Source organism: Peromyscus eremicus, chromosome 6 (genome assembly GCF_949786415.1).
Source record: "Peromyscus eremicus chromosome 6, PerEre_H2_v1, whole genome shotgun sequence".
NCBI lineage: Eukaryota > Metazoa > Chordata > Mammalia > Rodentia > Cricetidae > Peromyscus > Peromyscus eremicus.
In genome coordinates, this window is record NC_081421.1 from 31,273,660 (window position 1) to 31,301,005 (window position 27,346).

At 39.5% G+C, this 27,346-nt stretch overlaps 2 long non-coding RNA genes across 2 annotated transcripts in view; one reads left to right on the forward strand and one right to left on the reverse strand.

The window, feature by feature from the left end:
• LOC131913014 (uncharacterized) overlaps nt 1–9,149 on the reverse strand; it is a 29,871-nt gene extending 20,722 nt beyond the window's left edge. Inside the window, exon 1 of the long non-coding RNA XR_009379790.1 lies at nt 9,092–9,149. This is a non-coding gene — a long non-coding RNA (uncharacterized LOC131913014). The remainder of the gene's footprint in view (nt 1–9,091) is intronic.
• Nucleotides 9,150–9,212: 63 nt separating this feature from the next.
• The window catches only part of LOC131912393 (uncharacterized), a 42,241-nt gene continuing 24,107 nt past the window's right edge, over nt 9,213–27,346 (forward strand). The window contains exons 1-2 of the long non-coding RNA XR_009379617.1: nt 9,213–9,348; nt 26,111–26,191. This is a non-coding gene — a long non-coding RNA (uncharacterized LOC131912393). The remainder of the gene's footprint in view (nt 9,349–26,110; nt 26,192–27,346) is intronic.

Genomic DNA, 27,346 nt, shown 5'->3' on the forward strand with positions numbered 1-27,346 from the left:
GCCTGCCCTGCTTCACGTCAATCTCCACCTCTGAGGCTCTACAGAAGTTTATAGTGGCCACTGTCAGTAGCTCTGGCATGACAGCAGGTGCTCAGAACTTGACCAGCGTCTCCTCTCCAGAAGGAAAGAAGAAAGGAAGCAAAGCATGGAGGTGTAAATATACTGAAGAAAGAACAAGAAATCTGACCAGTGTGAGGCAAACAGCAAAGTTCCTACTCGGGGGTTTGGAGTTTCTTTGGAAACTTTGGAGTTTCTAAATCCTGTGGGTCTATGGCATTTACACAATGCTCGCCATTTGTTAATGAAAGGATATAGAAGTTTATTAGGTAACGTATTCACCTGCTTCCTTCTGTTATTTTACCTTGAAATAAGCTATACATTAGACATAGTGATAGTAAAGTTTATGTCAATTTGGCTGGGCCTTGTGGTGCCTGAATATTTGGTTGACATTCTGGGGGTGACTGTGGGTGTTTCTAACTAAGATTGGTGTTGAGAGACTAGAAGAGCAACTTGCCTTGTAGCAGGCAGGCCTCAAGCAATCCATGGAAGGGCTAGAACAGAAGTGGGACAGGGGTTTGCCTTCTCTGATGGTGTCTCCAGGCTGGGACATCACTCTTCTAGAAGACTTGGGTTTGGATTTGGGCTGGAATGTGAAGAATTGGCTCTACTGGTCTCAAGCCTTCTCCCACCGATGGTAACTGGACCATGTAATCATTGCTCCTGCGTCTCCAGCTTGTTTCCCTGTTATTAGACTACTCATTCTCCATTAATGGCATGGCCTAATTCTTCATGATAAATCTCTCTACATACACACATACACACGTGCACATGCTCACCACTCACAAAAATAGACACACACATATGAAAACACATACATGAGCACATACACAAACATCCACACACAAAAATATGCTTGCTTACATATGTATACCTCCTACTTATTTCATTGTTGCTAGAATCTAGTCTAACATGGTCTCTTGACTGGTGTTATATTTATGAGTTCTTAGCAACCAAAGGGAACTCAGGAAGCATTCATCCTCTAAACTATTGACAATGTGAATAGCCATCTGAGTTCTTACCATTTGAGATAGGTTGTAGAAAAAAAATGTGCTGATGTGGCAAAAGGTCCTGAGGATTTCATGTGGAATGTTGCATAGATGCATTACATGTGTGATTCTATACATTTCTCCACAATGAGGCTGCTAGATTTTTATCAGTCTCATTTTTTGAATTTTATTATGGGAAAAGTTATACAAATACTTACAGCAAATTTTAGTACCCCAGTGTATCCATTGCCTTGCCTCTACAATTATCAACACATGACCATCTGCATTTAATCTCATCCCATCATTATTTTGAAATACCCCCTAGACATATCCTTCCATAAATAGATGACATGCAATTAATTTATAGACACTTTTTGGAACTTATCACTCAGCTGGTTTGGGTATCGTTTTTACTTCTACCTCAAGATGAATAATGGATTTATTAATTTTCTGTTTCATCTTTCTTATAGACATTCCATGAGTATGGAAATGAAATAAATCATTCTGTCTACCATGAGACATAGCTATTTATACAGATTATTCTGAGCAGAGAATTACATTTTGACTCCGTGAGAAAGTATGCGAATTCAGTAAGACTTTAGTTCTGTGGAACCCTGTTTCTGTACTTGTAGGACAAGGAACACACCTGAGAACCATGCTTTGGACGTGACACTTCACAGCTCCAGCTATTGTCCTTGTCACTGCTGTCACTCTGTGAAGTCCTAACCAGAGTGAGAATTTTCAGGTAGAACTGATGACTCATCGCTAATTCTTGTAGTAACAACAACAGCTGAGCACACAGCAGGTGCCCAGAGAATGCCTCGAAAAAGCAAAGTCATCCTTTCTTCCTTCCACAGAGCATGCCAGGTGTCCTCCAGCGCCCTTTGCAAGAGCTCTTTCCACTGTAGAGGGGAAAACAGGGCAGACTGATCCCCTCTAATGGCATGCAGATAGAGTCTCAGCAAATGTCTTGTGATAAATAATGAAGCAAGCTAGCAGATCCTGCCTGCAGTCAATTACTTTGGGCCCAGGTCTTAGCCTTCCAATGGGCACTTGATAGGGCCTGTGTAGTGTAGAAATTTGAGGAAAATGGAGAAATCAAAATCAGTTCCATCTGTCACGCTGAAGATGGAGTCTGTCCAAACCTGTGAACAAACCCTGATGTGCTAATTCTATGCGCCGCCGATGCCTTTGATTATCATGCGCCTCAGACAGATGGGAAGATCACTTTGTGGTTTTTATTTAAGAAGCTCATGCACTGTAGTTTTGTGCCAAGGGTAATCAGTCACATTAAAGAATTTGCCAGAAAGTGTAACTCTACCTTGTTTATAGCTTACTAGCTAATTATGCTTGGTAAATGGACAGTCAAATACTAAGGTGAAACAGAAACTGTACCTGGCTTCAGATTATTGCACGGCAGTGGTGTGACAGGACAGGTGGCCATTTGTGAGCCACAAAAACTGTCCCTGGTGGATAGTGTGCAGCAAGCTTACTGTGGACAATATCATAGATCTGAAATACTCCCCACAGAATTAGTTTTGGCAAGGTTTTAAAAAAGTTATAGGGCAGTCACTGTTTACCATATCCACATTCTTCTCTGTGCCCCTCCTACCTAACGTGGGTTTATTTGTTGTGGGGGGCTCTACTCAGTTCCTCCTCTATTTCCCCAAGGTTCTACCTTCTACGTTGCTCACACTGATGCTTCACTCTACCCTGAAACACATCATCATAAGACACCATTAGCTTGTGTCCTCTGGTGTCCCTAATGAGGGTCAGTTCTGATGGCTTCCTCCCTAATTCATTACCATGGGCCCCTTTCTAAAGAGGAGACCTGGTACTGCGTGGGGGCACCATAGGCATGTAGCCTTCAGGGGACTTCGGAGACACGCATGCCCTGTCTCTGATTGAATGGTGCTCACTCGGTTCAAGCCTTTATCATCCTGAAGTGATCTAAAATCCACAGCCTCAGCCTCCTCACTCTTCTTCCGTGGTGACTCAATCTGTATACTCTAGTCATACGGATTTTTAAGAAATGCAATTCTTTACCGATTTCCTCTGCTCAAGAAATTTTAGTGAGCATCTTGCTGCTAGGATAAATCCCAAACATCCCCATGGAATGCCTGCACATCCCAGCATCAGAGAGCCTTTCTTTTTCTGCCCCTCTACTTATTAATACACACTCTTTTCTTTAGCCAGAACAGCCCCTTGATCCTGGCTTAGCCTCCTTGGTTATTGCTTTACATGTTCCCGTTTATCTTTCCTTAAACACCTTTCCAGAGAGACCATTAGTTCGTGTGTATTGAGAACAAGTAGGTCTTGCTGAGTTGTATTGTACTAGATGTTGAGAGTCTGAAAGGAAAAACAATGGCACACAAGAACCTGAGAACTAATATTGAGCACATAAAACTCTAATCCTGACACTTGTGAGCTTTGGTCCATTGGGTGATCACTCTCAACTCTGTGGACCCAACTTCCTTCATCTGCAGTTGGTCTTCTATCTTCTAGGCTTGTTGCTAGAACTAAGTGGCATTACAAATTGCATGCATGCAGTGAATTATAGCTGTTGAGACATTAAAAAATATTTTGTGTCTTCAGTGCTGGGCATGGTGACTGATAAATACTTGATACTTAATACATTGTAACTGAATCAGCTGCATCTATGTCCTTGGCATTTGTTTCTGGTTACTGACACTGGTAATGACTCTTAAAATAAAAATGAAGGAATGTTTAGAGCTTTTTCATATTCAGATTCATTTTATATACTTTGATATCACTCACCAAAAAAGATGTCTTCAGTTATAAACACAGGGGTTTCAGGTGGACCCAGACCTGCATGTACCATCCATGATGAAACAGCCCTTTGGCAGACATGAAGGCACACCTACCTGAATTGTGAGCTATACAACAGAAATGGGTATCTCCCCAATTTTGGAAAAGAAATAGGATGCTGATAAAAAAGAAAATTTTAGAGAACAAAGAATGAGAAAGAGAAAAAGATCTTCAGAACTCTGGAAGGGCAGATGTGGAGATGACCAGAGAGAGTGTTTAAGTTCTGTCTAGTCTGGTTTCTGGTGCAGCTCGCCATGGCCTCCGGTTTGTCAGGCAGACCAGGACAGGTCAGTCTGAGGACCTTCAGTGGTACACAATGCCCTTGATTTCCTGTCCTGCCTGAGCATCATGTCGTCTGTTATTTAGTTAATGTCTTCCTCAAATTGACCCACTTTGGTTTCACTCAAGCAAACTCAAATAAAAGTTTTATAATAGAGAATTGGAAGTCATTACCATAAGGAGGAAAAAAAAAGCTAGAATCAGTTTCCATAAATAGAAGAGAACTGAGAAAATAAACAGAGCTATCTTATTAAAAAGATTCTTAGCTAAAATTTCCCAGTGGAAGATTGGAGCCCGACTCTTCCTTTTCTTTAATAAAATGAGAGATTATTAAGTGTTATGATAAAAAAAGCATAAAACTAAGATCTCCTCTTTCATGCAGTCTCGATGCATCAAAAGAAAACAGAAAGGAAAAGATGTGCACACTCAGTCCCTCGATGCTGCCACCCCAGCTCAGTCAGGCTCCTCTGGCCTGTCTGCAGCACAGACCCCACTGACTAATCCAGATCAAATTCTTCACATTCAATCACATTTTCCATGTAGTGAGCAAAGTTCAAGAACAGTGTTTGAACTGGCATTCTAGGCTGGGTACAGGGCAACAAAACACTCACCATTACATAATAGTTTCCTTTCTATAGATAGCGTCATCTGACAATTTGATGAAACTCCTAGTACACTTTCAGAAGCTCGGCACAATCTCTATCATCAATTAAAGGGCAGCAATCAAAACATCTCACCACTATAGCCTACTTTGTCCCTCACCTCCAACCCCAAAGCACTATCTCAGTTGGTAAACTGTTGGTAAGAAGCAGTGTGTACCTGGAAGGAAGGAAGGAATGGATGTAATAAAGGATTGAAATCAATCTAAGTAACATTACACTCCAATTTACTGTTCTCTGGGTCTTTGTCAACCACTTAATCTCATTTATTTCTAGCTCATATATTTCTCTCATATATCTTATATATTTTTCTATTTGAAAATGAAATAAACATTACTTAATAAGACTGTTGTAAGAAGTAGAGATGTTGTCTGCAAAGAACGCAATACCTAGTGGGAATTCACAACCAATAGCTTCTGGATCCTCTTCATTCTGCCTGAGGCTGTATTTTCCTGACACATGGTGATAAAGTTCAGAGCAAATGGAATTGGCTATATTGGAGTACCTGGTCACCAAATCTGACTTTACTCTGGAAAAAAAAAAATGGATGTTGTCATTCATGTGGCCTTCCTTGACCTGAACTATCTAGTCTATATCCAGTTCTGATGGCAAGTTCAATGACACAGCTGAAGCTAATAATAAGCTTTGTCATCAATGAGAAGTTCCACTCCACCTCTCAGGAATGAGATCCACAATGGGGTGACCCTGTGCTGAACATGCTGTGGGGCACTGGTCCACAGTAGAGCAGGCTGGAGCTACTTGAGGGGTGAAGCAATAAGATCATCTTCTCTGCCCCTTCTGCTGGAGCTTTCCCGTGTGCGATGGATACTTGTGAGAAGTCTAACGCATCCGTCACCAGCAGTGCCTCCAGCACCTGTAACAAGTCCTTGAGTCGCTTGGTCAAAATTACCCATGCTGACTTTATAACCATGAAAGAACTCATGAACACAATCCATGCTAAGACTGAAATCTGGAGTTGTCCTTTATGGACACGGTCACATGATGGCTGTGAGGATATCCAGAATATCATCTCTGCGTCTTTTATAGCATGGCAAAAGCTTTGGTCAAGTTTATCCATGAGCTGATTGGAAACGTCTTGCTATGTCTTTCTGTGTCCCCACCTACAATGTTGTTCAGTGTGGTTCTGACCTGCCATGGGAAAAAGACTGCCAAATATTGAAAACAAGAACGTGTACAAGCAGAAAAACAGAGCTCCACAGAGGATCAGATTATCTCCTGCAACTTTAACAACCATGCCCATTCTTCCATTTTGAAAACTGGAGCCAACATTACCCTCAGTTAACCATGGTGCCACACTCATTTTTTGTATGGCACTGAATTTGGCTGCAAACAGAAGGCCTTTGGTCTCATGGCCTTCAAGGAGTAAGAACTTCCTCTCCCTCACATACTGTGGCTCAACCCAGGCCACCAGCTCTAGTGATAAGACAGGAGAAAGAGAAACTCCCTCAGCTCACAGGAAGCCCTTGGACTCAAACACTGAGAACTTATCATCATTGACATGGTTTTCTTCTCATGCTTTCTGAGGAAGAAAGAACTTAGGAAGCTCTGCCTTGTCCTGGAGCATCAGCACTCTCCATTTCGCACAAGGATGATTTAGTATCTGCTGCTGTGACTGGTCTGAACAGTCACCTGATGAAGTAGGGGAGTAAATTGTTGCTGAAGCTTGGGCAAGAAGTCAAACATAATGACTGGAAGGTCAGGAACTTCAATTTCAACTGAAGTGTTTTGGTTTCAGCCCAATTTATTTTTGTTGATGGTGTTGATTTTTTTTTTTTTGTCTTGGCTTTGACATGTCTTTCCTTGTTATATACCTTGCCTGTCCATGAGGAACAAACAAATAAATAATGTTTTCTTTATAGGTACACTCAGCTCTCTGCCCATCATTGTGTAGGATTTTTCCTGGAATAACATAATTCTGTTCTTTGATAGACAGATAAATGCCCTGAATTCTATCACTACCTCTCTGGAACAATGTCAGAACCCACAGATTAAGGGCTCAACCCCACAAAATTGTCTCTACTCCAGATGTCAATCACAAGTCTACGTTATCAATTCAGAAACAAACTGATAATTCTTCTTGCTCTTTTGTTGAGTTCATTTGGTATAGTAGCTCAGGGAACTGGGGAAATCAGTTTACTTGCTGGATTACAGCTTTATTATGAAAGAATACAACTCAGGAATGTTCAGATGGAGATGTTCCTAACAGTAGAGGATCAGGGGCTGGAGCAGCTGTACCCTTTCCAGGCAGACTGCTTGCCTAGCTCAAGAGGTCTGTGAATCTTAAGTTTTAGGGTTTACAGAAACTTCCTTATACATATGTGGTAGATTAAGCCATTGGCTGTATGTGATCAACTCAACATCTAGCTTCTTGGTTTCTTGCAGAAATTAGGTATAGCTAAAATCTCCAACTCTCAGACCCCAGCTTGGTTCAATTAGTCCCCATCCTGTGGCCATCTGGGAACAACTGGCCTTGAAATTTCATTAGCACATAAAACAGTCCTTTCTCATTTTAGAGATTCCAGAAACAGATATGTCTTAGTCAGTGTTCTATTGCTATGAAGTGTCACCATGAACACATTTAATTGAGGCTGGCTTACAGGTTCAGAGGTTTAGTCCATTGTCATCATGGTAGTAGGGAGCATAGTGACATGCAGTGACATGCAGGCAGACATGGTTCTTGTGAAGTACTTAGGGTTCTACATCCAGATGTGCAAGCAGCAGGAAGAGAGAGACACTGATGTGGCTTGGGTTTTTGAAATCTCTAAGCTAAGCCCTAGGGACACATTTACTCCAACAGGCCACACCTACTCTAACAAGACCACACCTCCTAATCCTTCTCAAGAAGTACCACTCCCTGATGACTAAGCATTCAAACATATGAGCCTATGAAGGTTATTCTTATTCAAACCACCACAAGAGGCAAACCCCCATTTGTATTTCTTATGTCATACTCTTAAAAACAAGTTCCAGATTGAAAATCACCTTTTCAGACTGTGGCCTCTCCTTACTATTAGGTGGCCTTTATAGTTCTCTACACGAATGACTGTGTTAAGAATTGAAGTGAGTCCCCTCTACCTGAGTGAATGTTATATTAGCAGTTGAGTTATCCTCAACTCCTGTTCTCCAAGGCTCAGAGTAACTCAAGATTTAGGGAGACACTTTGGGGCTGTGGCAGGCCACTCTGTCAGTCTTTACACTGGCTATTGAACCCTCAGCCACACTATTCCCTAGCCAGTGATCATGCCCATTGTTATATATCTCTGCTCAGATAATCAAACTCTTATCTGAGGACCTCTCATAAGCATGTACAGCCGAATTTCTTTTTATTAGATTTTACATCCACAGTGCTTGCCTCCATCTTATTGAGCCAATGTATGTTGATAATTGGACTCTAAATGAAATTCAAATGTACTCATCATGTGGTTAATGTATCTCATCTGTTCGCCATGGGATTCATTCCCATTTTCCTTTCTCTCTTTGGGCAGTGGAAAATCACTTTTTAAATCTCTCTGGACAGGATCATTGTGTATCTTTTTCTGAGAAGATGTGAATAAATGTCTCTACAAGTTAGAGAGGGCACTGAGAGCCAATCAATGGAATGATTCCACCCAAGTCTAGCTTAGCAACCATGGAATTTATACGGTTTACTTAAAGGAGCATGGGTAAGTCAAAGGCAGAAAGCCCACTCAAGCATGAAACATAAAATTTGCACCCTGCCTCTCTCTGTCTAATTTGTAGGAGGCTCCACCAGAGTCCCCTCTCCTCTGCAATTGTTCGGGGCTTCTAGAACCCAGAGGAAGGGCATGGCACATCTTGGAACCTTTTCAGTTATGAGAACCTCATGAGTTTCTTGCACTTACTGAGTCTGATAGAACTCACTCCTCCCAAAGAAGGGAATATTCTACTTTGGAGGAAAGATAAACAGCAGGTAATAAAATGTATGATTCGTGAAATCAGACTGCGATTCCCTCTTGTTCTGACTGTAGGAGCCCATGGGAAGCACACTCCTAGACAGCAAGCTGCAGCTCCTTCACTGTGTTCTCACTGTGCTTCTCCATCCACTGTCCTCGGGTTTCATTTTTACAGTCCTGCGCCATATGCCTGTGATGAGCCCCCTAAGAATGATGCGGTGGATGTGCCCCCAGACCAGTCCCTATCATGCCGTAGTAGCTCACACATTTCCCATTAACAGGTTGGCTTGAATTCAGTTGAATTTGTTCCTGAGAAACAATGAGTGTGGAAAGAAATGAACCTTACCGTATATAGCACAAAGAAGCCACTGTCTCTGTGGAGTGACATCAGTGCTGCACCTTGGTTGCAAATGGAATAGTGAGATGCACAGAGATTCCACACATCTATTGAGACACAAAGACTATGATCCCCACCACACCACAGAGCAGGTAGACCCCGATGCTTACAGCTTTCTTTGCATTCTGGGTTTTGCAGGGACAGAAATGCTATTTTCTGAGTGCTGTATTGATACTGCCTGTCTAACGAGATACTGGATGAGCCTGGTAAGCTGTAGAATTGTTCAAGCGACACAAGAAATTGATCAAACTTTAAGAATGAACAAAACAGAAGCAACCCAAGCTTGTTGCTCTTAAATGCTGTCAAGGCCTTTGCTGTGGTCCCTCAGGGAATTATTTTGTCGCTATAAAATACCTTGGGGCCAATTAAAAGATAATTCATTTTGAAATGAAATATCCTATTTTTGGAGTCCTGCCCTAAATTTTTGCTTTTGCCTATAATAATCTATTGTCCTGGATACCAAAAATAGTGTTGGGTAGGGGCTATTTAAAGTGCTTCAGCAGAAAGCCTTATGTGGCCTGCTGAGCTTAGAACAAAAGAAGTTAAGTCTTGTGAAAAGTGAACTCAGTCATCAGAAGCAGACTGTGATGGGCGCCAGTGTTCTCATTTACCCTCCTTTTGATTTCCCAACAGTGAAGGAAGCCCCAAAGATTATTCAAGGTAGAAATCTGATGCAGTGAAAACATATTCTTAGGGCATGGAGAGATGGTTCAGCAATGAAACCACATGGGTCCCAGGAGTCAAACCTGGCTCCTCTAGAAGACCAGCTAGGACCCACATGGTTGCTCACAATCATCTGTAGCTTCAATTCTAGGGGATCCAATGTCCTTTTCTGGCCTCTGAGGTTACTAAGCATGTACATGTTGCACAGACATACATGCAGGCAAAACACCCATATGTGTAAAATTAAAAAATTAATTAGTAGACTGACTTGAGAAGACTCACTTTTAGAAAACAAAACCCATAAGAAAACTTTCTTAGAACAATTGTATCCATTTAAGTAAGATAACTCTGGGGAAAAAGACTGCTACTTTACCCAAACCCTCAATCCTTTAGGGTCACATCACTTCCACACTGCTTCTTAGGAATCCATAATGTTCTTCAGCTTTTAGAAGGGGGCACTCATTTCCTGTGCTACTGTAAAGAAAGAAAAAAAAGCCACAAGCTTAGGGGCTTAATGAAAGTTAGGTTTTATTCCCTGACAGTTCTGAAGGTCAAAAGTCAGAGATCAAGTCACAAGGCTTCGGTCAAGGTGGATGCAGAGTACTCTGCTCTGGAGGCTCTAGAGGGGAGCATCTGCTACCTGGCCTTGTTCCAGCTGCTAGTGGCCAGGAGCAGTTCTGGACCTAAGTGCCTTCTTCCTTCCTCAAAGCACACTGCAGCAGAAATGATTCTTCCTCACACCTCTCTCCCCTCACCCTCAGTCAAGTCTCTTTCTAATTCACCATGCACAGGCATTTGTGATACATCAAAGTCTCCTTGAGTGATCACTCATGCTTCGGAATCAACTTACCTAACACTGCAAGTTCTATAAGGTGGCTTTTACGGTTGCTCCTGGCTCAGCTGGCTTGCAGTTCTACGCTATGCAAACAGCAACAGGAGAGCCTTTCCTAAGAAACATTTCAAGAGCAACAGATAAGGGGTGCCTGGAGTTGCTGGAGAGATGACGGTCATTTATTCCATTCTAGGTGTTATAATTAGTAGCACACAGCTGTTCATGATGAAGTCTCTTATATTCCAGGTTTCACTGAAGCCTTTTCTGTTCTTTTTAAACTAAGTCTAGCTAAAGGTTCACCAAGTCGGTTTAAATTTTCAAAACAAAAAACAAAAGTCAGATTCTTATGGTTGTAGAGATGTTTCAGTGATTAACGGTTCTTTCAGATGACCTGAGTTCCATTCTTAACTCACTTTGGGTAGCTCACAGTCACCCGGAACTCCAACTCAAGGGGATCTGATAACTTCAGGCCTCTGCAGGAATCCGCACTCAGGTGACACACACTCACATAAATACACACCCAAGCAAATAAATAAAAATAAATCTTAAAAAAATTAAATTCTTTATTTACTTGATTTTTGCATTTTTTAAATATCATATATATATATATATATATATATATATATATATATAATTTTCGTCATCCATTCATCTGTTGATGGGCTAAGTTGATTCCAGTTCTTTGTTGTAGTGAATAAAACAGGAATAAATATGACAGAGGAGTGCAAGTGTCTTTAAGACAGGGAACATACAAAAGAATACTAGTCTTCTAAAAAAATGAAATCACAAAATTTGAGGGAAAATGGATGGACTTAAATATATAATACTAAGTGAGGTCACACAAACTCAGAATGAAAAAAGTTTGCATGTGCTCACTCATATATGAAGTTCAGTCAATAATATGTGTGTATATGTAAATAAATGTACATGTGGGTACAGTATGCCATGTAAAAAGAGAACAAGAAAGGTCAAATATTAGGCGATAAGGAAGGGCTGAATGCAGGCGATGGACATGAGTTATGAAAGAAGATGTAAAACTCATTGTATTTCTAATTCTGACATGGATTTTTCATTTTAAGTGGTGGGTAAGCACATAAAAATATATTGTAGGGTTCTAGCCATAGCTCAGCAGTTAAGTGCACTTGTTTTTTCAGGAGACCTCGGTTCAATTTCTACCACCCACATGGTGGCTCACAACCGTCCATAATGCCACCTTCTGACCTCTCTGGGCACCAGACAGGCATTTGGTGCAGATATACATGCAAGCAAAATACTCATGCACATAAAATAAATAAATCTGATATATTATGTATATATACACGTATGTGTATATTAGATAATAAAGTATAAAATCTAATGTGAAGCTTGATAACTTTCATTTATATTGGCTATGATAACCATATACAAGTTCACTGTGTTATATAACCTTTGAGTCTGATTAATTTTTAATTCACAACACGCTTTTTCATAATAAAGTTTAAAACATCATTTTGTCTGTTTCTTCTTTCTTTGTTCAGTCTTTCCTTCTACTAACTTGGGGTGGTTTGTTCTTGCTTTTCTGTTCACTCAACTTGTGTTGTACCTTTTCTTTCTTTAGCTTGGCGTCTGTAGCTTTGATTTCCCTGTGTGCTGCTGCTTCTGTCTCGGTGGGTTTTACCACGCTGTATTTCCACTTTCATTTGTTTTAAGAAACCACCTTTTCCCTTTTGATTTCCCTTCTCTTTGGTTCGTCTTTTCTTTTCCCTTTAGATGATCTTTCCCTTTAGTTCTAACAATGTTTGCTGTATGAAATGAGGTGCACAGACATTCACAGTTGCTGTTTCTTCCAGTTGGATTCATCCCTCTCATTGTGGAGTGACATCACAAGTTTCTCTTTATATGTTCTAGCATCTGTTTTTATCTAGTGCAAATATACCCCTTCTGTTTCTTTTGGTCTTATTTGCATGGAACATCTCTTTTTACAGACTGTAACTTTGACTGCATTTCTATCTCAACTCCTTCTAAGCAGCGTGTTGCTAGGTTTTGTTGATTTTATATCATTTTGCCAATCTAAATCTTCAAATCTGTTCATTTAAGATAATTTCCATTTGAGGCTATTATTAATTGGTCAAGACAGTTAACTATTTTGCTAATTTTTTTCTGGTTAGCCTGTGTTTCTTCCTTTGTGTTCATCTTTGTAATGTTGACAGTTTTCTACATTGATATGATTTGACTCCTTTTCTTTCTTTTTATTTCTGTTCTACAATTTTTTTTTAATTTCCATAGACATGTCTTAAAGTTTAGAAATTATTTCCCCTTGACTGCTCTAGGCTGTGAGACACTTGCTTGGGGTATGCATTTCTGTTATGGAATAGAATTTTTGTTTAACTATGTAAAGATGTGTTGCATTTGTTTATGCTGCAGAATAATTGTTTAACTATGGAAAGAAGTGATGCATTTGTTTATGTAGAGATATGTTACTTTTGTTTATGCTGCGTGTGTTTAACTAGGTAAATATGTGCTGCTGTTTCACCTTGCCTGCCTAAGGTACCTGATTGGTCTAACAAAGAGCTGTTAACCAATAGCTAGGCAGAGGAGGAATAGGAGGGGCTAGTGGGTAGAGAGAAAAGGGGACCCAGCCAGCTAGCCAGAGCCCAGCCAGCCAGAGGCCAGTCAGACACAGAGGAAGCAGGAAAGTAGGACATACAGAATGGAAGAAAGGGAGCTGGAGAGATGGCTCAGTGGTTCTTGCAGAGGTCATGAGTTCAATTCCCAGCAACCACATGGTGGCTCCCAATCATCTGTAATGAGATCTAGCGCCCTCTTTGGGCTTGCAGGTAGAACATTGTATACATAATAAATAAATCTTAAAAAAAAAAAAAAAGAATGGAAGAAAGGTAAAAAGCCCTGAGGCAAAATGTAAATGAAGAGAAACAGGTTAAATTAAGTTATAAGAGCTAGTGAGACCAGCATAAGATAAGGTCAAGCATTCATAATTAACAATAAATCTTCATGTCATGATTTGGAGGCTGGCAGTCCAAGAATGTCTGCTTCACATTCATTCACCGGGTTCTTCAGTTTGGAGATTTCTCCATAGCTGTTCCGTGCGATCACTGTCTTGGCTGGATTTCTCACTCAGATCTCACTCCCTTTATTCTCACACCTCATCACCTTCCTTGAGATTATTATCATGACAATTCTAGGCAATTCATTGATTTTCTTCTCCTTGAGCTCAATTGCTAAAACATCAGGTAACATCAGCTTCATGTACTCTTTCATTATCTCTGGGTCCCTAAATTGGTGTTTTCATGGATCAGATGTGTCTCTGAATTTGTTAACTTTCACAGTGAGAGATTTTCTCCTGATGGTGAGTACTAGACTATCTTCTATCTATCTCTCAAATAAACAAAACCAAGAAGTACACACAAAGACATCACAAGAAAACCCACAGAAACAACTAGCCTGGGCTCACAGGGGCTCACTAAGACTGAACCAATAACCAGGGAGTCTGCATGGAACTAACTTAAGCCCTCTGCACATATGATACAATTGGGTAGCTTGGTCTACTTGTGGGACTCCTAACAGTGGGAGCAGGGGCTGTCCCTAAGGCTTTGGCTGGCTTTTGGGACCCTATTCCTCATACTGGGTTGCCTTGTTCAGCCTTAATACAAGGGGAAGTATTTAGTCTTACTGCAATTTGATATGCCATGCTTCGTTGATACCCATGGGAGGCCTGCTTCTTTCTGAACAGAAACAGAGGAGGAGTGGCTTTATGGGTTGGTGGAGGTGGGAAGAGGGGATGGGAGGGAAACTGTAGTCTGGATATAAAATAAATAAATTTAATTAAAATAAAAACAACAACAACAAAACACCAAGACAGACATCAAAACAAACAAAAGACCAATAAGACAAAAAACAAAAAAACAAAAAACCCCAAACAAAGACAAAAAATCTACTAAAACAAAACTGAATTTGTTTTGGGCTGGTCAGCTACTCCTTGATTGTGGCGAGTATAACCAATGAGAGAGACTCCACTGGAGAAAGCTGATTTCTCCTTTGCTAGCAGGTATTAACTGCAGATGATTCCTTGGTTCAGCCTGGGATCCCATGTCCATTTCCCTTTCTCAGTGTGGAGACTCCATTTGACTTGAACTGCACAGGCTCTGTGGATGTTGTCACAGATTCTGTGTTCATATGTGCATCAATCCTGTTGTGTCTGGAAGACACTGTTTCCTGGCTCTTATGTTTCTACGTTCTCTTTCACATAGAACCTTGAGCCTTTATGGGAGGTCTTTGATGAGTCTCCAAAGTCTTTCACTCTCTCTACAATTCCATTTGTAGTCTCTATGTTAGTTACCATCGATTGCAAGAAACTTCTCTGAGGAGGGCTGAAGGAGGCACTGGTCTGTAGGTGTAGCAATATGTTATTAGGAGTCATTTTATTGTTTTGATCCTTTACCAAAATAGTAATATTTTACTTCATAATAGAATTAGAAATTTCTCTTTCCATTTCCATTTTGTAGAATAATTTGAGGAATATTGATGTTAATTCTTCTTCAAAGGCCTGCGCAGAATCCATCTGACTCTAGATGGTTTTTGGTTGGGAGACTTTTAATTACTGCTCCTATTTCACTTAGGGTATGAGTCTGTTTAAATTGCTTGTTTATCTTGATTTAACATTGGTAGGTTTTATATATATAAGAATTCATCCATTTCTTTTAGATTTTTCCAGTTTGGTGAAGTACAGATTTTTAAAGTATATCCTTGTTCTCCTGATTTCTTTATTGTCTGTTGTAATTCCTCCTTTCCCTATCTAATTATATTAATTTGGGTCTTCTTAGTCCATATTTTGGTTATTTTGGCTAAGGGTTTGCCACATTTGTTGATTTGATCAAAGAACTAACTCATTGTTTCGTTGATTCTTTGTAGTTTTTCATTTGTTTTGTTTTTATTTCATTGATTTCAGCTGAGCTTGTAAAGTTCTTGCTATCTACTCAGTTGTGGTGTTATTTCTTGTTTTTCTGGAGCTTTTAGGGTGTCACTAAGTTACTTCTGTGAGATTTCTTTTATGATGTAGGCACTTAGTTCTATGTACTTGCCTCTTAGACCAACCAACCTCAGGCGTGTCCCATGGGTTTGGGGATGTTGTGTTTCCATTTTTATTCAGTTCTAAACAGTTTCAATTTCCTTCTTGATTTATATTTTGGCATATTTTTCTTTCAGTAGTGAGCTGTCCAGTTTTGTAGGCTTTCTGTTGTTGTTGATATCTAGCTTTAATCTGTGGTGATCAGATAGAATGCAGGGTTTTATTTCAATTTTCTTGTATTTGTTGAGACTTGCTTTGTGTCCAAGTATGTGGCTAATGTTGGAGAAAGTTCCATTAGCTGCTGGAAAGAAAGTATATTCTTTTGTGTTTGGGAGAAATGTTCTGTAGATATCTGGTTTACCACATTATTTAACTCCAACACTTCTGTTCGGTTTTTCCCTGGATAACCTGTCATTGGCAAGTGTAGGACATTGATGTCACTCACTATCACTGTGTGAGGGCCAATATGTGATTTTAGCTGTAGTAGTGCTTCTTTTAGAATTTGGGGGTGCTAGTATTTGGCTCATAAATGTTTATAATTGTAATATCCACTCTGTGGATTGTAGCCGAATTTCTAAACTGTCTTATTAAATAAGAAACACAGAGCCAAATAAAGAGGTGAAAACCCTAGAGATCAGGGAAACAGTGATAGCTACCAACATTACCTCTCCAGCTCTGCAGCTATCAAAAGGTGAGTTACTTCCTATCTACCCATGCCTTTATTGCCTTTTTGTTCTGTGCTCTTAGCCCAGCTACCTTACTTCCTTGTCACTGCCTGCCTGTATAGACCTCCAAGTCTTTATGGTTGGTACTGGGATTAAAGGTGTGTGTCACCATGCTTGGCTGTTCCCTGCCTGCCAAGTGATCAGATTAAGGGCATGTGCTACCACTGCCTGACTTCTATGTTTATTTAAAAATGGCTGGCCTTTTTCTTCTTGATCTCCAGGCATGCTTTATTTATTAACATACAAATAAAATATCACCCCATTTCAGCACAAATAAAATATCACCACAGTGGATTTTAGTTTTGGCTTGAAATCTATTTTGTCAGTCATTAAAATATCTACACCTGCTAGTTTTTTTTGTCCATTTGCTTGAAATACTTTTTTCCATCCTTCTACCCTGAGATGATATTTATCCTTGATGATGAAGTATATTTCTCAGATGCAACAGAAAGATAGATCTTATTTTTTAATCCAATCTGTTAGTGTGTGTCTTTTTATTGGGGGAATTAAAATCATTAATATGAGAGATATTAATGAGCTATGCTTATTAATTACCATTATTTTGTTGTTGTGATGTGAGTTTTTTACAACCTCTTTTGACTAACTTCTGGGATTATGTTGTGTCCTCCTTGGTGTGGTTAGCTTTCTCTTTAGACTACAGTCTTCCTTCTAGTGCCTTCTCTAAAGCTGGATTGGTGGACAGAAATTACTTAAAGTTATTTTTATTGTAAAGTGATTTTATTTACTGACTGTGATTGGTAGTTTTGCTGGGTATAGTATTATAGGCTGGTGCCTGTGGTCTCTTAGCACATATAGAACATCCTTCCAGGCCTTCTGGCTTTCAGAGTCTCCATTTCAAAGTCAGGTGTTATTCTGATATTTTATATGTGACTTGGTTTTATTTCCTTGTAGCTTTTAATATCCTTTCTTTGTTTTGCATATTCAATTTTTGATTAGTATATATTGTGGGATATTTTCTTCTGATTATATCTATTTAATGTCTTATGTGCTTCCTGTACTCCAATAAGCACCTCCTTCTTTAGATTGGAGAAATTTTCTCCTATTACTTTGCTAAAAATATTTTCTGTAACTTTGACCTGCGTTCCTTCTTCTTCTGTCCCTATTATTTGTAGATTTGGTCTTTTCACAGTGTCCTGGATTTCCTTGATGCCTTGTTCCTGGAGTGTTTAGATTTAACACCTTCTTTGGCTGAAATGTCCATTCTACCTTGTTTTCAATGACTGTGATTCTCTCTTTCTTGTATTATAATCTGTTGGTAAGGCTGACCTGTGAGGACCTTATTTGACAACCTAAATTTTTCATTTCCAGTTTCTTTCAGTTTGGGTTTTCTTTGGTTATTTTATTTGTTAAATTCTACTTTCATGTCTTGAATTGTTTTCATTATTTCATTAAACTGTGTTTTTATGAACCCAATTAAGGAATTTATGCATATTCTCTTTAAGATCTTTGAACATATTCATAATTGTTATTTTGAAGTCCTGACTTGTGCTTCAGTTATACTGCATTTCTCAGGGCTACTGTGATGGGGTTCTTGACTTCTGGGGGAGGCATACAGCCATGCTTTTTCATGTTTGTGTTTCTGTGCTGGGGCCCAGGCTTCTGGAACTATGGTGTTTGAAGTGTTTCTTGGTGTTGATATCTGGCCTTGTCTTTCTCAGGTGGGTGTTCTGTTCTTTGGTTGCTGTTGTACTCTCTGGGTCCTAAGCAATTTTGGTGGCCGTGGAGTCCCCAATAGAGAGTGCTGTGGTGGGTCAGTAGGTGACTGTAGCTAGAAGTCTCTCCGGTCCTGCCTGGGCCCTGCAGTCCATGGCCTGCTTATAAAATAATCACACAGAGGCTTACTATTATTTGTAGCTGCTTGGCCATTAGCTCAGGCTAACTACTGACTAGCTCTTATAACTAAACTCAGCCCATTTCTGTTAATCTATATGTCACCATGTGTTCAGTGGCTTTACCTGTGTGCCATTACGTGCTGCTCCCTGGACTGTGGGCTGGTGTCTCCTGACTCAGCCTTCCTCTTCCCAGAATTCTCCTTGTCTGCTTATCCTGCCTATACTTCCTGCCTGGCTACTGGTCAATCAGCGTTTTATTAAACCAATGTACAAAAGCATTATCCCACAGCAGGTGACAGAAAGGAATGGAGATGGGCTAGGAAGAAAGACAGAGAGGGGCTCCAGGAAAGAGCTGGAGGTGGGGCTGGGGTCTGCACTAAGGGGCAGAGTCCCCAGGAAATGGAGGTAAGGTGGAAGGAGGGGCTCCTGTAAGCTGCTACAGGACTGAGAGTAAGTCTAGAGAGGTCATAACGAGGACAGGAAAAATGGTGAAGACCACCTGAGTCCCAGCCCAGTGTGGTCCTGGGGAACTCTGGTGCAAAGTGTTTCTGGCTATTGGTGGCTGACACCATGGAATGGAGATGGGCTACAAGAGAGTCGGCAGGAGAAGAGCTAAGCTGGGTCTGTACCAAGAGAGAGAGCTCCGAGTTCACTGGAGCTGCTTTTTGTCTTTTAAACATTAGGCAAGCATATCTGGTCAGGTATCTTCAGATTACAATGGTTTTGTAACAGAATTTGAAAGTTTGTGAGGCATTTGAGATATTACAAAGTTGTTTTTCTTTATTAGGATTTTATTTAATATTAAAGGTTTCACACAAAATTCAGAATTGTTTTTTTCTATTTCTGTAAATAAAGCCATGGGAATGCATTGTATCTGTACTTGGCTTTTGAGACTGTGAATATTTTAACAATATTAGTTCTAAATGAATGGCTATGCAATTTATTTCGATAATTCATGTTGTCTTTGATTTCTTTCATTAATGTTTTATAGTTTTCAGTTTACAGATCTGATACTTCTTTTTTAATGCTATTGTTAACAGGATTCCATCTTTTAAAATTTCTCTTTCTGACTAGTTTTATAGCCCATTTCTTAATTGGACTGTTGGGCATTTTGATGTCTAATTTCTTGAGTTCCTTATATATTCTGGATATCAGTCCTCTGTCAGATGTGGGGTTGGTGAAGACCTTTTCCCATTCTGTAGGCTGTCGCTTTGCTTTGTTGACTGTATCCTTTGCTCTACAAAAGCTTCTCAGTTTCAAGAGGTCCCATTGATTGATGTTTCTCTCAGTGTCTGAGCTACTGGTGTTATATTTAGGAAGTGATCTCCTATGCCAATGCATTCAAGACTACTTCCTACTTTCTCTTCTAGCAGGTTCAGAGTAGTTGGATTTATGTTGAGGTCTTTGATCCACTTGAACCGATGGCTGAGGGGCCCCCAACTGGATCAGGCCCTCTGAATAGGTGAGACAGTTGATTGGCTTGATCTGTTTGGGAGGCATCCAGGCAGTGGGACTGGGTCCTGTGCTCAGTGCATGAGTCTGGCTGTTTGAAACCTGGGGCTTATGCAGGGACACTTGGCTCAGCCTGGGAGGAGGGGACTGGACCTGCCTGGACTGAGTCTACCAGGTTGATCTCAATCCTTGGGGAAGTCTTTGCCCTGGAGGAGATGGGAATGGGGGTGGGTTGGGGGAAGGCGCGGGGGGGGGGGGGGGGGAGGCGGGAGAACAAGGGAATCCGTGGCTGATATGTAGAATTAAATTATATTGTAAAATAAAAAATATAAAGTAAAAAGTTTCTCTTTCTGACAAATCATTATTGATATAAATAAATGCATAGAAATGATTTTACATGCTGATTTTTTGTCCTTCAATTTTCTGCATTCTTTTCTTAGGTCTAGTAGTTGCTTTGTGTTGTCTGGGTTTTTTGCATATACTGTCATTCCATCTATAAATAAGGATACTTTTGCTTTTTTTTTTTTCTAATCTGGATGATACCTGTTCCTTTTTCTTGTTGTATTAGTCTTGTTATTACTTTGTTAATGACTAGAAATGTTGAAAGTAGGAGGCCTTGCTCATTACAGGGAAACATTGAGTTTTTCCCATTGTTTATGATACTAGTTAATGTTTCTTCAGAAACAGCCATTATTTTATTAGGGGAAATTCCACCTATACTTAACTGAAATTTTGTATCAAGAATTTAGTTCATGACTGGGAAGATGTCTCAGTAGGCTAATACACTTGCCACCAAGCCTGACAACCTGGTTCCACTTGGCAGAAAGAGAAAACAAAGTCTTGTGGTTGTCCTCTGACCTCCATATGTGTGCCACGGTATGTGTAAGTATTTGTGCATGTGCACACAAACACAACAAATAAGTAAGTGTAATAAGAATATTGTTGAGCCTTGTCAAGTGTGCTTTTCTCTATTGAGGTGGTGATGTGATTTATGTCATTTATTCCATCAACTGATAGTATTGTCTGGTTTTTAACCAACCACATAAGGTCATAAGAGTAAATGACAGGCATAGTGTGTCAGTTTTCTGCTGTGTGTGTCAGAGTCATTTGCTAGGATTTTATAATGGATGTTTACACATTTGTTCATCAGAGCTGGATAAGAAGTTTTTTAGTGACATGTTTGGCCAGCTTTGGTGTAAGTGTTTTACTGGGTCCATAAAATGAACTTAGAATTGTTTTCTCTATGTATTTTTTTTTTTTTAGGAATTAAAGAAGTATTTATACTTTAAATGTTTGATATCATTTGCAATGAAGGCATCTAGACATTCCTCATTAGCAGGTTTTAAATTCTACTTGTTATAGTTTTAGTATGAAACACCCCACAGGCTCACATATAAAAGCCAGATCTTCAGCTGTTGAGACACTTTTGAGAGTCACTGGGAACCAGGAAGTGTGGCGTGACTGGAGGAAGTAGGTAACTGGGGTGTCTTTGAAGCTGTATGTTCCCTTGGCCTCCACCTGTATCTCTCTCCTTTTGTTTGAGCCAGTTTCTACTTAACCCCATTCTCTCTGCCATGATGTTCCTCACTGGACTCTCATAGCAATGGAAACCAGTGACCGTGGTCTGAATTTTCTGAAGCCCAAAGCCACAATAAGGTTCTTCTGTGAAGCTGTTTGTGTCGGGCACCTTGTCATATCTTGACAAAAAGCTGAGGAGCACAGGACTCTAAATAGACCTGAAAGGAAACTGAAAACAATCAAATAGGAGTAAGGGCTTAGCCATCCCACTTTTAACAGTGGACAGATTATCTAGAAAAATTCAGCAATGAAGTATTGGACTTGAACTACATTGTAGCCCAAACAAACACAACAGATACATGTGAATGTTGTATGCAGCAGAACCAGGATACCAACTTATTCTCACTCACAAGTAAATATGCTTTAGGTCACACAATAAGACACAAACTGAAACAAATTAAGATGATTGAAACTGTATCAAATATTCTTTCTGAACACCATGGTATAAAAATTAGTAAATTTACAATGTGTGGAAACTAAATGTTATCAAGTAATATTAAAATAACATCACTGGATAGCCAGCGGGTTAAAGAAGAATCTGAAGAAAACATTAAAAACATCTTTAAAGAAACAAAGATGGAAACATAGCACAAAACAAAGCTAAAAGCTACAGCAAAAAAACAAGCAAACAAAAAAACCCAAACAACAACAACAACAACAACAAAAAACCGGTTCTATAAGGAAAAGTTACAACACAAACGCCTATGATTAGTGAAAAAGAAACATCCCGAACAACTTGACAGTCCATAATAAACTAGAAAAAGAACAAACCAAACCCCAAGTTAAGAGAAGAAAGAGGGGCTGGAGAGATGGCTCAGAGGTTAAGAACAGTGGCTGTTCTTCCAGAGGTCCTGAGTTCAATTCCCAGCAACCACATGGTGGCTCACAACCATCTGTAATGAGATCTGGCGCCCTCTTCTGTATACATAATAAATAAATAAATCTTAAAAAAATTAAAAAAAAAGAGAAGAAAGAAAATCATGTAGACCAAAGAAGAAATAAATCAAATAAACAGAAAACCTATTGAAAATATAAAAAGTCTATATTTGGTCTTTTAAAGTGTAAACTGAACCAAACCATTAGTTAGACTAATTCTGCAAAAATAGTAAGACTCAAACAAAACTGGGAGTGAAAATTGAGCCCCTAGAGTAGAACTTCAGAAAGAACAGTGAGAAGCTATTATGGACAGTTATATGCAACTAACTAACTGGGTAGTCTAGAGCAGTAGTTCTCAACCTTCCTAGTGTTTTGACCCTTTAACATAGTTCCTCATGCTGTGGTGGCCCCCAACCATAAAATTATTTTCGTTACTACTTCATAACTCTAATTTGCTACTATTATGAATCGTAATGTAAATATCTGATGTGCGGGATATCTGATATGTGACCTCCATAAAAGGATCATTCCACCCCCCAAAGGGGTCACAACCCCCAGGCTGAGAACTGCTGATCTAGATCAAATGGACACAGGCCCAGATATTAGCCCCTTTTGAGACCGAATCAAGAATTAAAGTACAAATGATAAACTCAACATTAAGAAAAAAACACAACCCAGGTTAAAGAAAAATAGAATAAAAATAGCAAATAATCTTTCCAGAAATATGTGCAGATGGCAGATACTTCTAAAACAAGGCCCCTTGTGGCATCATGAGGAGAGTGCAAGCTGAACCAACATGAACATCACAAATGCCTGCTAGGAAATCTAGAGTCCACTGCAAAATTGTGCAGGTGCATTGGAAGATGGGTTTTTCAGAAGTCAACACACTCTTACCACAAGGCCCAGTAACAATGCTTCTCACTATCTACCACAGGAGTGGATGGAAGGATAGATGATGTCTGCATGAAAGCCTGCACACGGAAGATGTATTAGTTAGAGTTCTCTAAAGTAGCAGACTTACAGAATGAATCTCTCTGTCTCATACATACATACATTTTATTCTTATATAAAAGATATATTCTATTATATATGATATATGTTCTATTCTCTCTTACATATATTATAATAAATCTCACATATATATGATTTATTAGAATGACTTACAGGCTATGGTCCAACTAATCTAGCAATGGCTGCTGTGAACAAAAAGTTCAAGAATTGGAAATTTCTCAGTCTGCATGACTGGATGGCTCAGCTGGTCTTCACTAGATGCTGAAATCCCAAAGAAGTAGGCTCTAATGCCAGTGAAGGAATGGACTTGCTAGCAAGGCGAGAGCAAGCAGGCGAAGAGCAAAATCTTCCTTATCCTTATATATGCTTCCAGCAAATGTGTTTCAGATTAAAGATGTGTCTTCCTGCTTTAAGAACCAGATTAAAGGTGTGTGTCTTCCTGCTTCAAAGGTCCAGACTAGAAGTGGACTCACCCACTTCAAACCAAAGGGAAAAAAAAACACTTTCACAAATGTGCCAAAAAAAACCATATTTTTATTTAAATCAGGTTGATTATAAATGTGATCTCTTTCTAAAAAATGGGGGGGATATGATATAGATATAATAGGATAAAAGGGTAGATTATTGAACCTACTTTTAAAGAGCAACTTGTTTAAAATGTTTTACATTGCTATGGATTTTAGTTTATTGATACAAGTTTAAACTTAATTTTGTTATACTGTATGTATATTCCTATTTTTGTTTAAGGTATTATGTTTGTACAGCTCATTCAAAATTGTAATGAATAATTAAGAAATAGATTAATAATTAGTCATCTATGATATTCATACTTGTAGCCGTGTTAGTTAAGTCTTCTAGGTATACATAGATATATTTCAGATGGATAGGTAATCATCAAATACTTCAAAGACCTACAGAATATGGCATTTAAAATGTTTTAAAAATTTAAACTTTCTGGACAGTGAGATATGATTTACTTCAGAGAGGAGGATGGGCATCGAAGACACTCCATATGGAGTTTATCTTCTTCTTTGCAAAAATAGCCATTTGGACACAAAACTGTTCTTGCCTGGACTACTTGATCGACTGGACATGCAGGACACATAGGAAGGTGACCACTGAACTTTGCTTGGCAAAATGGTCCTTCAGGTTCCTGCTTCACAGAGGAAACTGCCAGACATTCTACAGGACACAGAGAAAAATGACTGAGAGACTCTAGGCCTGTGGGCTAAAGACAGATGCCCCAACTTTACAAGAGAACATTAGGTGACTGTCCAGGCTGCCAGCTGTCTCTGTCTACTGTCGCAAGACTCCCTAAAGTTGCTTGTGTCCTTCTTCCATTTCTCAGATAATATTATATTCTTCTGGGGCCTTTGATGTAGTTGAAGACTAGATAGTTGTAATTTTCCTTAGGTGTGATAAAAGATAAGTTAGGTATAAAACCTTAGACTCACAAATATAAGAAAGATAGGATATCTTCTTTATTTTTGCCAATTACAAAATAGACTAGATATTATAAATAGACTAAATATTGTAACTGTAATTCTTGCTTGATAATTGTTTTGTTATATGTAATTTTACTATGTAAAAGTTAAAACCTTCCTTTTTAAAAAAAGAAAAGGGAAAGTGCTGTAAGATGTTCTGTATGTTAAATATGTTGCTCTGATTGGTTAATAAATAAAACACTGATTGGCCAGTAGTATAGGCGGAAGTATAGGCAGGACAAGGAGAGAGGAGAATTCTGGGAAGTGGAAGGCTGAGTCAGAGACACTTTGCCAGTCACTGCCATGAAAAGCGAGATGTAAGGTACTGGTAAGCCATGAGCCACATGGCAACTTATAGATTAATAGAAATGGGTTGATTTAAGATATAAGAACAGTTATCAAGAAGCCTGAGCCATTAGGCCAAAAAGTTTAAATAATACAAGTCTCTGTGTGTTTACTCAGTTGGGTCTGAGTGGCTGCCGGACTGGTGGGTGAGAGAAATTTGTCCTGACCATGGGCTAGGCAGGGCTGGAGAAAACTCCAGCTACAGCCCTCCATTTCTGGATTGTAGTTCATTCCAGATATAGTCAAGCTGACAACCAAGAATAACCACCACCGATACTCTTCATGCCTAGCAGCCATCACATAGCTGAATGGACAACCTGTGCACTATTAATCAGTGTTAGAAATAAATGAGTATCAAACACAAACAAGCACAGAGAAGCCTCCAATGAACAGCATTAAGTTAAACAATTCAGTCTGGAAAGACTGCATGCCGTGAGTTCCAGCCGTGTGATATCACAAGGTAAAACTACAGAGATTGCAACCCATGTGCGGTTGCCAGGGTTGTGGCAGGTGGAGAGATGCCAAAGTGGAGGGCAGAGAACTTTTAAGGCAGGAAAATAATGCCACAGGATAGCATCATGTTAGATATATGATATTATAATGTATCCAATCTCATAGATGTATTAATACAGCACCCAGAGTGACCCCCAGTGCAAGCTGTGGACATGGGCAATAATGAAGTGTCTATCAGCTGTAACAAATATACTGTTTGGGGGAGTGGAATTCTTATAATGGAGGAGGGCTGTATATGTGTGGGGACAGTGAGAATACAGGAAATCTATGTGCCTTCCACTTAATTTCCTTGTGAATTTAGACTGCTTCCCCCAAAATATATATTCTATTTAAAAATTACTACTGCCCACACTCAGACACTCACTGCCTTTGTAAGAGCCTCTGTTCAAAACGTATGCTAATGTGAGGGAAGAAGTTTATAACCAAAACTCATTTTAAAGCTGGTTTATCTCCAAATGCATGAGTGTTTTATTACTGTTATTATAAATGCCCTTTCATGTGGGCTTCTCATTTGTTGTTGGAGAGAGTTACAGAGTGAAATGGAAAACAACAGTTTCTTGACAACTTACAGACTTTCAAGTCTCCAGAGTGGGCGGAAGAAGTGAGCGCCGCAGAGCTTGGTGACATGGATAAGACAGCTGGTTCTGAGATGGTAACATGATTATGACTCTCCTAGAACTCTGGTTCATGGAAACTGCTCTATCAATTTTGGGAACCTGTTCACTTTCAGACCTTAGGCATGAATAATATATTGTCCAGAAAAACTTTAGCCAAAGCTTTTGTTGGCAAGTTCACAAATTTCTAAAACTTTAGCACAGTGGTTTCTAAAAGGGCAATCCATGATCTAGAGTGTGTGTGTGTGTGTGTGTGTGTGTGTGTGTGTGTGTGTGTGTGAGACTGACTGTTTTAAACTGAGAAAATGCTTTGATTTTCTTAACAAAGTAGGAAGGGAATTATTAACAGTGTTATGTGCTAGGCACTGAACATAAACAGCCTCATTTCATCGTGACAACAAACCCACGAGGTCAGAATTGTTATTTTCTTTAGACACAGGAAACTAAGGCGTGGGAAATACAGCTAAGACTTTCCCATACACTGACAGCTTTGATGACTAATAACCTTAAAATGGAGGGCGCTGTTCTCATAGCTTCACAGAAGAGAAAAGCAAGTACAGAAAGATCAGTGGTTCATTTGGTGTGAGCTGGAAGTCAGGAGGGCTGGCTTGTATGCACCCTTCAAACACTAAGCTTTGTAGTCTAGATCAGCAAAAGATCTCACAGCAGAGACGTGGTAGATCCCTGTCTCCACCCCTAACCCTTGAAATCGTTCTCACTTCCAAAGTACAAGGCTCCACTAAAATGAGAGCCATTATTACTAGCTTGACTCTCAGTGTGTTAGGTAAATTGTTGCCTTGACTGAAAGGGCCAGGGCATTTGTATTTCCAAGGTAGCATTTAATTATGAGCTGGGATTTTTGCATGCAGGCTCTTTTTAAGCCAGCAAATAATTTATTAATTGTATCTCTGTGACAATCAGTCTTCACATAGGAGAAGGTGGCCAGGAAATTCTGGAATGAACAAGGTGACTATTTCCATCAGCAAGCCAAAGTATTTTCACTCTTTTGTTCTTTGACAAAAAGTAAATATTACCTGAACAAGATGATGATATTAACATCTGATGGCTGCACAATTGCACCTGACTTGGCAATATCCAGGAGAAAAGAATGTCCCTGAATGAATTTAGACTAACAGAAAAAAGTGCAAACGGATAGGACATTTAATTTCAATAAATCTCTGTCACCTTAAGCC